The sequence below is a fragment of the Canis aureus genome, chromosome 5, assembly GCF_053574225.1.
Source record: "Canis aureus isolate CA01 chromosome 5, VMU_Caureus_v.1.0, whole genome shotgun sequence".
Lineage (NCBI taxonomy): Eukaryota > Metazoa > Chordata > Mammalia > Carnivora > Canidae > Canis > Canis aureus.
Genome location: NC_135615.1, coordinates 17,497,128 through 17,513,128, shown reverse-complemented (window position 1 = coordinate 17,513,128; position 16,001 = coordinate 17,497,128). Strand labels below are relative to the sequence as shown.

The following is a 16,001-nucleotide window of genomic DNA, read 5'->3' as shown; positions in this document are numbered from 1 at the left end:
AAATCTCTGGACTAAAAGGAAGGCCACTAGAGCACAGTAAGCAAAGAAGTAGAGTTGGAGGGAGAATAGGATGAATAGGGGGGCAGGGTTACATAAAGTAGGAATTTAAGCCATGATCAAGAATCAGATTCTATTCCAGGAGTAAATGAAAGTTATTGAAGGATTTTAAGCAAGGTGTGATATGGCCAGATTTGTGTTGTTAGCCATTCTGGGTATGTTGTGGAAGTAGGCTATTGAAGTACAAGAGTTGAAGCTAGGAGACTATTAATAAGCCACGTTGGGTCAAGTTCCCCAGGAAACAAACTCCAAGATGGAGAAGCACATGTGAGCAATTCATTGAGGAATATCCACAGGGAATTGAAGGCAATGGGATTGGACAAGGCCAGCTGAATTGCAGAATTGCAGTGGACAGCTCTGGAGCTGGGGTGGCCCTGCAGAGTTCTTACATAGTGAGACTAGGGGGCTGGACCTCTGTATTCCTACATCAGCTCATCATTACTGGCCAGTCACTGGATACAGGCTGTCCCCAGGAGGAGGGCATGGCTTTCAGCCCTTAAGTTGAGAGCTATCTGCTACAAACACTCCCCAGCGGGTGAGGACAAGCATTCTTCAGTCTTGGAGGAGTGGGATGGGGATGGTGGTCTGGACAGTCCACAGCAGCCACTACAGTCCACCCCTTGCATGGCTGAGATTTCACTAGCATCATGCAGTACATCTGGGAGCAGCTTCTCCAGGATTCTGGTGGGCTTCTTTTCCTAGGGAAACTAAACAAGAGAAAGATAAGAGATAAAACCACAGCCCCTGGCTGTGCAGGTGGTCTTATGGTCACAACTGATACTCATCATCTCCCTTCCCCTCTGCCTATTCCAAACTCCCCTCATCCTTCAGTGGCTGGTCTAGATGGCTGGTGGGGTGATCCCTGGCCCTCTTTGCTGAGGGATCTGAACCATTGGCATCAGTCCTTGTCATGTGATAGCTATTTTATTTGTGCCTTTATCATCAAAACTAGGCAAGGAAGTACCAAGCAGTCCACAGGTGGACCACTCAAGTTCCAGACACATTCTTCCCTTGCCCCACAACTCTACCCCTTCCTCATGATCACAATCAATTTCTCTTTTGCACAGAGAAATATGTGACTTTGGGCTTACTTGCACAAAGAGAGAGCAGGAGAGCCCAAAGTCACAAAGTTACCAAAAGTTAAAATTTAAAATGTATTTATTTATTTTAGAGAGAGAGAGAGAGCATGAGCTGGGGGGGGGGGGGAGGTGAGTAGAAAGAGAGAATCTCAAGCAGACTCCCCAGTGAGCATGGAGCCCGACATGGGGCTCGATCCCATGACCCCTAAGATCATGAGCTGAGCCGAAGTCAAGAGTTAGGACCTTAACTGACGGAGCCACCCAGGTGCCCCCAAAAGTTAAAGTTTAAGGTCCCTTGTTGGAACACTTCCACCCTAGGAACAAGGACTTCTGAATGTACAGAGCCCAGACTTGCAGTGACAGGAAGCACACATTCCCCCATGTGATGGATAAGCATGGCTACTTCTACTTCTACCTCTTAGTTCTAGAATCTATGTATTTGACCTTTATGGGTCACAGCCCCATATAAGGGCTGTTGATTTAGTGTATACACTGGAGTGTGGAGGATAGCACCCCATCTTTATAGACCATTGTCTCCAAGCTGACACTACAGCTATGCCTCCAAAAGGCCACCTAATTGCTCTGTTAGGATAGTAGTCCAAAGCCACTTTGGAGATTTTACTAATGCCATGTCTCCAGTCTGCTAACAGCAGGGACTGACACTAAACTTTTATTTTTTTTTTGACACTAAACTTTAATATGGCACATTCCTGGGGAGACTAACCAGGCCCTGGTGGCAAGTCAGTCACATTGGATTCCTTTCATTTTGGGAAAAGATTCCTCCTTACTAGGACTGATACATATTCCGAATAGGGATTTGCCTTCCCTGTCCACTCTGCCTCTGCCAGAACCACCATCAGAATGTCTCAGTCATCAACATGGTATTCCATACAACATTGCCTCAGAACAGGAGACTCATTTTAGAGCAACAGAGATGCAACAGTAGGCTTACCACTATGAGAGCCATTGATCTCATGACCTGCATGACCCAGAGGCAGCCATCCTGTTAAGATAGCAGAGTGATCTGTTGACATCCCAGCTAAGGAGCCAGTATGGCACAGCACCTCGTAGGGTTGGGTCTCCATTCTCCAAGACATGGTTTATGCACCGAGTTAACAGTTGACATGTAGTACTATTTTCTCTAGTAGCTGGAATTCGTGGCTGTGCAAACCAAGGAGTGAACTTTCTCTCCATAACGATCAGTGACCTACGGAATTTGGCGTGTAGAAGCCCTACTTTTCATGGAAGGAATTGCTTCCATCAGAGAATACAGTAAGGATTCCAATGGACTTGAGGCTGTGACTACCAACTGGCTGCTCTGGGGTCCTCATGCCAGTGACCCAACAGAACAAAAACAAAAAGCAAGGACTTATGATACTAGTTGGGTTGTTGATTGACCATGATTACTATGGGGGCTAGGATGCTACCACCAGACAGGGGGATGTTCATAAACCAGAGGCCAAAGGACTCAGCTCTTAGTACTTGGGCAGCTCTTAGTACTTCCATGCCTTGCAGTAATTATGAATTGGAAATCACAGCAACCATGGTCAGATAAGACAACTAAGAGCTCAGAAATAGACGCCTGGGGGATCCCTGGGTGGCGCAGTGGTTTAGCGCCTGCCTTTGGCCCAGGGCGCGATCCTGGAGATCCGGGATTGAGTCCCACGTCGGGCTCCCGGTGCATGGAGCCTGCTTCTCCCTCTGCCTGTGTCTCTGCCTCTCTCTCTCTCTGTCTCTCTCTGTGATTATCATAAATAAATAAAAAAACTTAAAAAAAAAAAAAAGAAATAGACGCCTGGGTCATCTCACCAGGCAAGCATCTCAGACCAGCCACACAGCCATGGGCATTTGAAATGCATGGTCAGCCTCTTGTTTATACCTTGTCTTTACTAATTCCTATCTATAGTCTCACTCTAGCCCTTTAGGTGAGAAATAACAGGGGAGAGAGAAGAGAGAAAAAGGCCATGAAACCTTCAAAGTCATCTTCCTCTCACAAGCTAGCTTTGCATCCTTTGCATGAAGTCTAAACTGGCTCTTTCTCTAGTGAGAGTTTTTCTCGGCCCTTCAAAAACCTTACATTGTTGATATTCTTCCCCTGGGGTTTTGCTCCATCCAGAACAAGAGTTTTCATTCTGGCTATAGCAGCAGGAACCTAGCATCTCACACATCTGTCTGCTGAGGTCTCCTAGCTGCTGTTCCACCTCTAACAGAGTACTTCCTCCACAGTTTTCATATTATTTGCCCAATAAACTCTGGATTTGCAGGTCAGTTCCATCACAATAGAAGCTTTCCTTCACTCTGCCACCAATGCCACTATACCCATCCTGTCTCTCATCCCCAGGCTTGTCCACTGCACCCTCTCCACTCCCAACTGCACAAGGCAAAGGACACGTAGTTAGGACTCTAAGTGGTCTTCGTAGAGTCCTTTTCTTCCTCTCTGACTTGACGTTGGGGGCAGGTGAGTAGAAAAGAGATGGCTAGTGTGGTTCTCTCCAAAAAGCTTCTTCCTGGAATTCCCACTCATTTCCCTTTTCTAACTTCAGTGTGAGTGAGTCAGGTAATTGATTTTCCAGTTATACTCTTTCCCATTGTACATCTTGTCCTAGTTCCGCACTCTGGAATAAATTGTCTATTGTATCTTGAAGCCCAATGTCTTGGATTAGTAAAAAAGTTTTACCATATTATTTCTTAGGTATATGTACAAATTGTGGATGGTTACACAGCAAATCAATAATATACATCACCTTAAAAAGTGGGGAAGAATTATTCAATTTTTATTTACATACCTCTTTATCTTTTGATGTATTGTAATGACCCTGTGTTCCCGTAGTAAGAAAAAAATAGTATAAGAAACAAACATAGGCTACATAAGTAAATTTAAATTATATATACATATGAACTAATGTTAGCCATTGTTTGCCATTTGTCAACAAATTATAGTAAATGATTTCATGTGTATCAAACAAAATGACTTTAATTCCAAAGTAAAATTATAGGCTTGCCTTAAACATTTTGAGGCAACTTCATGAAGAAAAGACATTTTCATTGATCTTTATCTTGTATTTACTACATGTGGCTGCAGTCAGCTGACCTTTTGACTAGAAAGTTTGAGTGCAAAAATAATTAAATGACTGGAATCTCAAATTGAAATTGGGGGAATAAAGACAAAGCATGAAGCTTTTCAGTACTATCAAAAAGAAAAAGAGTAAACCTAGAGAGGCATAGTCTCTTCTCAAGTTGGATCAACACCTCTAGAAATGATAAAAGTAGCCTATGGAGTTAGTCAAGCCTACATGCCACATCACTGGCCTGCCAGTCAAACCTGTGCATTATGCAAATTTCCAAAGTGTGCTGAGATCCAATGGGGACAGAGGAAGGGAGGGAAGATGAAACAGGTTAAACATGGCAACAAAATGTGGATAATGGAAAGCAGAAGAGTTGGAATGGCTCAGGAAAGAGGAGAAAGTGAAACCCAGTAGTTTAAAGGGGTCAAAGCCAAGAAAAATAAAACATTTGCCAGTAGCCCTGGAAAGACTCAGGGCTAGGTGGCATCTCTCAAGTTGCAGAGCGGACTGAAAACAGGAAGGCAGCTTGAGAGCCTTGTTGGGGGTAGCTGGACCCCAGTATCCTTTTCCCCAACTGGAAGATCCATAAGTCAGGGCACCAGGGACAATTGAACACTAAGAGCCTATGGGTATGCTGAATGCCAAGACTGTCCTGAGCCCTTTCTGGTCACCCTCCTCACAATGGCAGCCCAGTCAGGCAAAGGACTTGAGACCGGCCAGCCCCAAAACAAAGATCTATAGGTGCTGACATTTAGGTGTCCTTTCGAGCAAATCCCAGGTATTGTTGTAGGGAAAGTGAAGACGTCTTGAAGGTGGCGGGGGGGGGGCAGGAGTGATGGGAACAGAATTATACCCTGTTTCAGAGTCAAGAGTCACTAATAATGTACAAAAAAGAAATATCAAGAGATAGCAGTTTAAGCATGTTATTTAGAAATCTGGCAAAAGTGTTGAGCAAATACCAAAGATGAATAAGAGTGAATTTTAAGCAAAACACAACCAGGAGCTAATCAGCTTCTCCAAGAAGAACCAGGGCCAACAACTTTGTAGGAAGCTTATTCTCCATCATCCCAGGCCTGGCTGATGATCACACAGCTTAAAGAGATCCAGTGCTGACGGGCATACTATCAGAGGAGGTAAGGCTTCTGTGACAGCTAACTGTTGCCACAATAATGCTGCATAACAGATCACCCCAAAACTCAGTGGTATACACATATTTTTGCTCACACTCATGAGTCTGTAGGCCAATTGCAGTTTCAATACAGTTTGGCTGGTCTAGGCTTAGCCTGAGTGGCTCTGCCTCAAGCTGTGTGTTTCTGGGCTCGATGTCAGGCTGTGAATCTGCCCCATATGTCTAGTTCTGGAACCCAGGCTTGAGAACATCAGCTGCCTATTACACATTCTTGTCACAGTGAATCACTTCCATGGACATTCCAAGTCTCTGATTGCGTCATATCAAACTGATAGCCTATTGACCAAAACGAGTCATATGGCCAAACACAAAGTCAAGGGGCCAGGAGCTGTTATTTGCCCAATATGAAACCATAGCAAGGGATGGATATATGATACCATGACAACAGAGCAAAGACATCATTGGAACTAATAATCCAATCTGTCAAAACACCATTCTTCACTTATCAGTCATCATTTACTAAATGTGTTCTAATTTTGGTCTTCATTCTCATTACATTATCATGGTGGTTCAGTCACCATATCCTGTTCTCATTCCTCTAGCAAGAATATCTAGGATGCATAGCCAGAATTAACGGTTAACTGTTCTGATTTGCCACTTTATTTTTGTGCAGTTATTCTAAACCTTTCCAGTGTCTTTATTAATTATTTTATTCCCAATCTTTCCATTTTAATCTAAGCTCTCTCTTTAAGTGAGAATGCAGAATACTGTAAAAGATGTTTAATTCCATTTTATGTCATGTAGCCCTTGGTCCCTTTTCTGGATTTTTAAAAAGCAGAAACTCAGAGCAAAGTACACTGGAATGTAGGGAAGGTTATTTGATATAGAAAACGTGTAGTCTAGCCAAGAAGTGATTACTCCAGAAATCCTCATGGAGAGTAAAGGATTTAATGTGCGACTTGATATTTTGGAAAAACAAACTGAGGATTAATAATATCCGGGTGATGTCTCCCAAAAACACCAAAGGAAACAGTGAAGACGTCTTAAAAGAATGGCTTCCAGATGCCTAGTAAATCATGTGTCCCTAACAAATGAGAACATGGCTAAGGGAGGATATTACTTATTTTGAGAAGATATGCATTCTTTGGGTAACCAGTAGTATTTTGCACTTCAACTTCATAATATTATTGAAGAGATAAAAGCCAAGAGCATTATCCTTTTCAAATAGTGAAATGATGGATAAATTATTTACACTGAAAATCCATTTTACCATTCAGTGTGATTTGTTTGTAAAAATAAATCAGGGTTTTATGGTGCAGCGATTTGTCTGTTTCACTGACTGGAATAGATCTCAAAGTCTTGTGAAATGAGAGAGCATGATTGAAAAGAAAGAGGGTTAGAAAACCAAAAAGATGCTTTGCATATAGGAACGTTTTCAGATACATAAATTAGAAAGACTCCGGAGTCTGGAAACTGATTTCTTACAAACCATCTACACTCACATACTCTTTGGAAAGAGTTCATGTGTTCCCAGTTCAGAAACCACTGAGTTCGTAGATCTCCCCATATTCCTATGCCCTTTGGGCTCTTAAATCATTTCCTCTGATACACTCCAGTATGGATTTGCATCAGTCAAAATGTGCCGGAACCTATTAGCTTTCAGAGTCAGGGTCATGAACATTTAGTAACGTCACAAGCTTTGGTTTTTCATATTGAAATCCTCTTTTGACTTTCTCTGTGTTTAATTTTCTCATCCACATAATATTACCTGGCAAATGTTTTGTGTTTGAGCGATTCTTCTCTGCGTCTTGTTGCTGAATTGAAAACAACAGAAACAGCAACAGCAGCAGGAAAAAGAAACCAGTGATGTCTAGGGATCACAAATAGATTGTAATCAGATATTATAAAAACAGAATTTAGGATGTGTGCCTCCTCTCTGAGGGGATATTGCACTTAATCAATTAAATTTCCTAGAGAGGATATTAAGCACAAATGGACCATTTCACAATTTCCATGGATATTAAGTGCTTGAAGTACACACACACAAACACACACACACACACACACACAAAGGGAAGTCTAAATGAACCAAATTAATCTTCTATTTCCTTCCTAACTGGCAAATCAGTTGAAAGTAAGAGGCAGAAGCAGAGATTAATAAACCATATGCAATATATTGCCAGTTGTCATTTGAAGGAACTAGTTTTTCTTCTGTCGTATTGATTACCTAAGTGTTATAATAACATCACAGGAGCACTTTGGGATTAGGAAAGCCATGATGACTTTCCCCCTCCTTTGCAAAAGTGTCTACTTCCTTAGCTTCTGTAAACTTACTCTTAGTTAAGATCAGGTTCTGGTGTGAGGAACAAAAGACTCAAAAAACACTGACTTACGGAAGGGAAATTTATTACAGCAAGTCTGGAGTGAGTGGTTAGGGCCTCAGCAGTAGCTCTCCTCTGCAGAGTCCTGAGGGGAAGGCTCCTTTCTCCACCATACAGGGCCCACCTTTCCAAGATCCATTCCATCTTCATGACTGCATTCCAGCCAGGGAGGGAGGAATTTCTACTTATATCTCAGTGGCCAAAATTAATCATATGGAGCATTTTTGCCTTTTACATTTTGAAGCTTTCTTAATAGGTACATAGAAATTTAAATTTGTTACATTTTCTTAGGATTTGACTGTTTTATCATTAGGAAATGACCATATTTTTCCCTAGCAATGATTTTTGTCTCATAGTAATATTTTGTCTGATTTTAACAGGTATACCAGCTTTCTATTTGATGTTTTTTTGGTGTATCTTTTCCAGCCTTTTACTTTTGACTTTTCTGGAAACTTGTATTTTAGATATGCTCATTGTAACGTAATATAGCTGATTTAAAAAAATAGTCTGCAATTTTTTGCTTGACAGAGGCATTTATTTACATTATCATCTTATTTTGTACATTTATTTGTCCCATCTTTTCTATGATTCTTTTTTTCTCTGTTGCCTTCTATTTGGATTATTATTTTTTTTATTTTACCCTCTGCTATTTGAAGTCACATACTCTGATATTACTCTTTTTGTAATAGAGTAAACCCCCCCTAAAGACTTCATAATCATCAAAGTCTCAAGTTAATACACTTACCCACCTCCTGAGCATTATCTTCATCCCTAGAAGAATTTGTTCCCCTCTGGAATAATATGCTATCGTGGTCCTGTGTTTAAAATATTTAACTCCTTAAAACATTAATATTGCTGTTTTATAAAGGCATCATTTTATATTTTTTGTATTTATCCATATGCTTATCAATTTTTTATTCTCCATTTCTTTTTAAAATAGAATTATTGAGGTATGGTTGACATACAGTAAACTACACATATTAAAAGTGTATAGTTTGATAAGTTTCAACATATGGAAACGATCACTACAGTCAAGAGAATGAACATATCATCATCTCTGAAAGGTTTCTTGTGCACCTTTTAATCTTTCACTCCTGCCACTTCATTTTATTAGTGGTTGTAGTGTGTCCAGAGCATAAATTCAAATCCAAATCACTAATCCCAGGTGGCTCAATCAGTTAAGTGTCTGACTCTTGATTTCAGCCCAGGTCATAATCTCAGGGTTGTGATCTCAGCCCCCTGACTCTGGTTCCATGCTGGGCATGGAGCCTGCTTGAGATTATCTTTCCCTCTCCCTCTGCCCCTTCCCTCCCTGCCTCTCTCCTTGTTGAAAAAATAAAGATCTCTGTCTTTGGGCAGCCTCGGTGGCTCAGTGGTTTAGCGCCGCCTTCGGCCGGGGGTGTGATCCTGGAGACCAGGGATAGAATCCCAGATGGGGCTCCCTGCATGGAGCCTGCTTCTCCCTCTGCCTGTGTCTGTGCCTTTCTCTGTCTCTCTCCCTCTCTCTCTCTCTGTCTCTCATGAATAAATAAATAAAATCTTTAAAAACAAATCTGTCTCCATTGCTCTAGTTTCACTATAATTTGTCGCGCTGTAGCCTGTCTTTGTATGTATCTCTGCCTGATTGTGCTCTTGAATCTGACAGAAGACACTTAGTTATAGAAAATTCTCAGCCATGTTCTTCTCACATATTACATCTGCCCTCTTTCTCTCTTTTTTCCTTTTGAAATCCCAATTAGACACATTTCTACACCATCACCATCTTTTCTTAACCTATTTTTTCCATATATCTGTGCGACACACTGGATAGTATCTTCATGCCTAAATCTCTTTATCACTGCTCTCTCTCTTTTGCTGTGTCTAATTTACTGCCAAGCCTAGCCATTGAAGTTTTTTGTTCATTTTAGTTATATTTTTCAGTTCCAGGTGCTCTATTTGGTTCTTAGATTTCATTGGTTACCCTGTATAGCTACACAGATTTTCAAACTTTATTTTTACATACTGAATATAATTTTATGGTTAGTGTCAGATTATAACAATATTTCAAGTCTTTTTTTTTTCTGATATCTCTATTCTTGTTGCTCCCACTCATGGTATGTTGTTTCTCTATGTGTTGAATGACTTCCATCTGTGAGTTGCTTATTTCTCTTGGAAATTTATTTTTCAAGGAATTCTTGGAAAACTGGGAGAGAAAAGTTTGTGCAGAGGATTGGAATTTGCTTCTGCCAGTTACCTTTGATGCTACATATTTAATAGGATGACTTTAAACTACCGGTATCATTCTACACATTTGGTGTGTAATTTTTCATTTAAAAATAGATCATGAAATGTCTGTTATTCACATAAATTCACATACTGATTATTTTTGATGCTGCATGACATTCAATAATAAAGTTACATTGTAACTTATTTTTTGTTTTAGTTGTAGTTGACATACAATGTTATATAAGTTTAGATGCATAGCACACCAATTAAGTACATTGCAAAATACTCACCATTTGTCACCACACAAAGTTATTGCCATATTATTGACTATATTCCTTATACTATACTGTTTATCCCTGTGGCTTATTTCTTTTATAACTAGAGGTTTGTACATTTTACTCCCACCTATTTTGCATATCACCCCACCTCCCTACCCTCTAGCAACCACCAGTTTTCTATATTTCTGAGTCTGTTTCCACTTTTGTTTTGATTTTGCCTATTTGTTTTGTTGATTTTACATGTAAGTGAAACCATATAGGATCTTTCTCTTTCTGACTTATTTCACTTACCATAATACCCTCTAGGTCCATCCATGTTGTCATAAATGGCAAGATTTCATTCTTTCTGATGGCTTAGTAATATTCCATAGTGTATACCATATATCTTCTTTATTCATTCATTTATCAACAGATATTTAGATTGCTTCCATATTTTGACTATTGTAAATAATGTTGCAATGAACATAGGGTGCTTACAGCTTTTCTAATTGATGTTTTCATTTTCTTCTGGTAAATACCCAGAGGTGGTATTACTGGATCATATAGTATTTCTATTTTTAATTTTTTGAGGAACCTCGACACTGTTTTTCATAGGGGTGCACCAATTTACATTCCTATCAACAGTGCACAATGGTTCGCTTTTCTCTATATCCTTGCCAAAACTTGTTATTTCTTGTATTTTTTATTCTAGTCATTCTGACAAGTGTAAAGTGATATCTCATTCTGGTTTTGATTTGCATGTCCCTGATGATTAGTGATGCTGAGCATTTTTTCATGTGTCTGTTAGCTATGTGTACATCTTTTTAAAATGTCTTTTCTGGTCCTTTGCCCACTTTTTAATCAGATTATTTGTTTTTTGCTGTTGAGTTGTAGGAGTTCTTTAAATATTTTGGATGTCAAGCCCTTATTGTCTATGTCATTTGCAAATATCTTCTCCCATTCAGTAGATTGCTTTTTATTTTGTTAATAGTTTCCTTCACTGTGCAGTCTTTTTATTTTGACATAGTCCCAAAGGTTTATTTTTACTTTTGTGTCTCTTGCTTAGCAGTAAAAATATTGCTAAGGCCAATGTCCAAGATGGACATTTTTTACTGCTTGTGTTTTCTTTTAGGAGTTTTATGGTTTTAGGCCTTTCATTTAGGTCTCTAGGCCATTTTAAATTTATTTTTATGAATGATGTAAGAAAATAGGTTAGTTTCATTTTTCTACATGTAACTCTCCAGTTTTCCCAGAGCCAATTATTGAAGAGATCGTCTTTCCCTGTTGTATATTTTTCTCTCCTTCCTTGTCAATTAACTGATCATATAAGTGTGAATTTATTCTGGGGCTATTTTGTTCCTTGGAACTATGTGTCTGTTTTGGTGCCAGTACCATAATGTCTTCAATACTATAGCTTTGCAATATAGTTTCAAATCTGGGATTGTGCTACAGCCATCTTTGTTCCTCTTTCTTAAGAGTGCTTTAGGCATTTGAGGTCTTTGTGGTTGCATACAAATCTTAGAGTTACTTGTTCTAGTTCTGTGAAAAATGCTACTGTCAGTATGATAGGGGTTGTATTGAGTCTGTAGATTAAGTAGGTTCCATGCCCAGTGTGGAGCCCAATTCAGGACTTGAACTCATGATCCTGAGATCAAGACCCGAGCTGAGATCAAGAGTCAGACTCCTAACCAACTAAGCCACCTAGGCACCCCAGTAGTATGGACATTTTAACAGTGTTAATTCTTTTAATCCATGAGTGTGATGTATTCTTTCATTTATTTTTGTCGTCTTTAATTTTTTTTTTAATTTATTTTTTTATTGGTGTTCAATTTACTAACATACAGAATAACACCCAGTGCCCGTCACCCATTCACTCCCACCCCCCGCCCTCCTCCCCTTCTACCACCCCTAGTTCGTTTCCCAGAGTTAGCAGTCTTTATGTTCTGTCTCCCTTTCTGATATTTCCCACACATTTCTTCTCCCTTCCCTTATTTTCCCTTTCACTATTATTTATATTCCCCAAATGAATGAGAACATATAATGTTTGTCCTTCTCTGACTGACTTACTTCACTCAGCATAATACCCTCCAGTTCCATCCACGTTGAAGCAAATGGTGGGTATTTGTCATTTCTAATAGCTGAGTAATATTCCATTGTATACATAAACCACATCTTCTTTATCCATTCATCTTTCGTTGGACACCGAGGCTCCTTCCACAGTTTGGCTATCGTGGCCATTGCTGCTAGAAACATCGGGGTGCAGGTGTCCCGGCGTTTCATTGCATTTGTATCTTTGGGGTAAATCCCCAACAGTGCAATTGCTGGGTCGTAGGGCAGGTATATTTTTAACTGTTTGAGGAACCTCCACACAGTTTTCCAGAGTGGCTGCACCAGTTCACAGTCCCACCAACAGTGTAAGAGGGTTCCCTTTTCTCCGCATCCTCTCCAACATTTGTTGTTTCCTGCCTTGTTAATTTTCCCCATTCTCACTGGTGTGAGGTGGTATCTCATTGTAGTTTTGATTTGTATTTCCCTGATGGCAAGTGATGCAGAGCATTTTCTCATGTGCATGTTGGCCATGTCTATGTCTTCCTCTGTGAGATTTCTGTTCATGTCTTTTGCCCATTTCATGATTGGATTGTTTGTTTCTTTGGTGTTGAGTTTAATAAGTTCTTTATAGATCTTGGAAACTAGCCCTTTATCTGATATGTCATTTGCAAATATCTTCTCCCATTCTGTAGGTTGTCTTTGAGTTTTGTTGACTGTATCCTTTGCTGTGCAAAAGCTTCTTATCTTGATGAAGTCCCAATAGTTCATTTTTGCTTTTGTTTCTTTTGCCTTCATGGATGTATCTTGCAAGAAGTTACTATGGCCGAGTTCAAAAAGGGTGTTGCCTGTGTTCTTCTCTAGGATTTTGATGGAATCTTGTCTCACATTTAGATCTTTCATCCATTTTGAGTTTATCTTTGTGTATGGTGCAAGAGAGTGGTCTAGTTTCATTCTTCTGCATGTGGATGTCCAATTTTCCCAGCACCATTTATTGAAGAGACTGTCTTTCTTCCAATGGATAGTCTTTCCTCCTTTATCGAATATTAGTTGCCCATAAAGTTCAGGGTCCACTTCTGGATTCTCTATTCTGTTCCACTGATCTATGTGTCTGTTTTTGTGCCAGTACCACACTGTCTTGATGACCACAGCTTTGTAGTACAACCTGAAATCTGGCATTGTGATGCCCCCAGATATGGTTTTCTTTTTTAAAATTCCCCTGGCTATTCGGGGTCTTTTCTGATTCCACACAAATCTTAAAATAATTTGTTCTAACTCTCTGAAGAAAGTCCATGGTATTTTGATAGGGATTGCATTAAACGTGTATATTGCCCTGGGTAACATTGACATTTTCACAATATTAATTCTGCCAATCCATGAGCATGGATGGATTTTTCCATCTCTTTGTGTCTTCCTCAATTTCTTTCAGAAGTGTTCTATAGTTTTGAGGGTATAGATCCTTTACATCTTTGGTGAGGTTTATTCCTAGGTATCTTATGCTTTTGGGTGCAATTGTAAATGGGATTGACTCCTTAATTTCTCTTTCTTCAGTCTCATTGTTAGTGTATAGAAATGCCACTGACTTCTGGGCATTGATTTTGTATCCTGCCACGCTACCGAATTGCTGTATGAGTTCTAGCAATCTTGGGGTGGAGACTTTTGGGTTTTCTATGTACAGTATCATGTCATCGGCGAAGAGGGAGAGTTTGACTTCTTCTTTGCCAATTTGAATGCCTTTAATGTCTTTTTGTTGTCTGATTGCTGAGGCTAGGACTTCCAGTACTATGTTGAATAGCAGTGGTGAGAGTGGACATCCCTGTCTTGTTCCTGATCTTAGGGGAAAGGCTCCCAGTGCTTCCCCATTGAGAATGATATTTGCTGTGGGCTTTTCGTAGATGGCTTTTAAGATGTCGAGGAATGTTCCCTCTATCCCTACACTCTGAAGAGTTTTGATCAGGAATGGATGCTGTATTTTGTCAAATGCTTTCTCTGCATCCAATGAGAGGATCATATGGTTCTTGGTTTTTCTCTTGCTGATATGATGAATCACATTGATTGTTTTACGGGTGTTGAACCAGCTTTGTGTCCCAGGGATAAATCCTACTTGGTCATGGTGAATAATTTTCTTAATGTATTGTTGGATCCTATTGGCCAGTATCTTGTTGAGAATTTTTGCATCCATGTTCATCAGGGATATTGGTCTGTAATTCTCCTTTTTGGCGGGGTCTTTGTCTGGCTTTGGAATTAAGGTGATGCTGGCTTCATAGAACGAATTTGGAAGTACTCCATCTCTTTCTATCTTTCCAAACAGCTTTAGGAGAATAGGTATGATTTCTTCTTTAAACGTTTGATAAAATTCTCCTGGGAAGCCATCTGGCCCTGGACTCTTGTGTCTTGGGAGGTTTTTGATGACTGCTTCAATTTCCTCCCTGGTTATTGGCCTGTTCAGGTTTTCTATTTCTTCCTGTTCCAGTTTTGGTAGTTTGTGGCTTTCCAGGAATGCGTCCATTTCTTCTAGATTGCTTAATTTATTGGCGTATAGCTGTTCATAATATGTTTTTAAAATCGTTTGTATTTCCTTGGTGTTGGTAGTGATCTCTCCTTTCTCATTCATGATTTTATTAATTTGAGTCTTCTCTCTCTTCTTTTTAATAAGGCTGGCTAATGGTTTATCTATCTTATTAATTCTTTCAAAGAACCAACTCCTGGTTCTGTTGATCTGTTCCACAGTTCTTCTGGTCTCGATTTCGTTGAGTTCTGCTCGAATCTTTATTAACTCCCTTCTTCTCTTGGGTGTAGGATCTATTTGCTGTTTTTTCTCTAGCTCCTTTATGTGTAAGGTTAGCTTTTGTATTTGAGTTCTTTCCAGTTTTTGAATGGATGCTTGTATTGCGATGTATTTCCCCCTTAGGACTGCTTTTGCTGCATCCCAAAGATTTTGAACGGTTGTATCTTCATTCTCATTAGTTTCCATGAATCTTTTTAATTCTTCCTTAATTTCCTGGTTGACCCTTTTATCTTTTAGCAGGATGGTCCTTAACCTCCATGTGTTTGAGGTCCTTCCAAACTTCTTGTTGTGATTTAGTTCTAATTTCAAGGCATTATGGTCCGAGAATATGCAGGGGACAATCCCAATCTTTTGGTATCGGTTCAGACCCGATTTGTGACCCAATATGTGGTCTATTCTGGAGAAAGTTCCATGTGCGCTTGAGAAGAATGTGTATTCGGTTGAGTTTGGATGTAAAGTTCTGTAGATATCTGTGAAATCCATCTGGTCCAGTGTATCATTTAAAGCTCTCGTTTCTTTGGAGATGTTTTGCTTAGAAGACCTATCGAGTATAGAAAGAGCTAGATTGAAGTCACCAAGTATAAGTGTATTATTATCTAAGTATTTCTTCACTTTGGTTAATAATTGATTTATATATTTGGCAGCTCCCACATTCGGAGCATATATATTGAGGATTGTTAAGTCCTCTTGTTGAATAGATCCTTTAAGTATGATATAGTGTCCCTCTTCATCTCTCACTACAGTCTTTGGGGTAAATTTTAGTTTATCTGATATAAGGATGGCTACCCCTGCTTTCTTTTGAGGACCATTCGAATGGTAAATGGTTCTCCAACCTTTTATTTTCAGGCTGTAGGTGTCCTTCTGTCTAAAATGAGTCTCTTGTAGACAGCAAATAGATGGGTCCTGCTTTTTTATCCAGTCTGAAACCCTGCGCCTTTTGATGGGGTCATTAAGCCCGTTCACATTCAGAGTTACTATTGAGAGATATGAGTTT

General features: G+C 39.7%; 2 long non-coding RNA genes across 2 annotated transcripts in view; one reads left to right on the top strand and one right to left on the bottom strand.

Annotated features, from left to right (window-relative positions):
- The window catches only part of LOC144313748 (uncharacterized), a 102,112-nt gene that overhangs the window by 2,982 nt on the left and 83,129 nt on the right, over positions 1-16,001 (top strand). The window lies entirely within an intron of this gene.
- LOC144313747 (uncharacterized) lies at positions 320-5,570 on the bottom strand. The gene is made up of 2 exons (XR_013379378.1): positions 5,426-5,570; positions 320-764 (listed from the first exon to the last, which is right to left on the bottom strand). It is a non-coding gene; the product is annotated as an uncharacterized LOC144313747 (long non-coding RNA).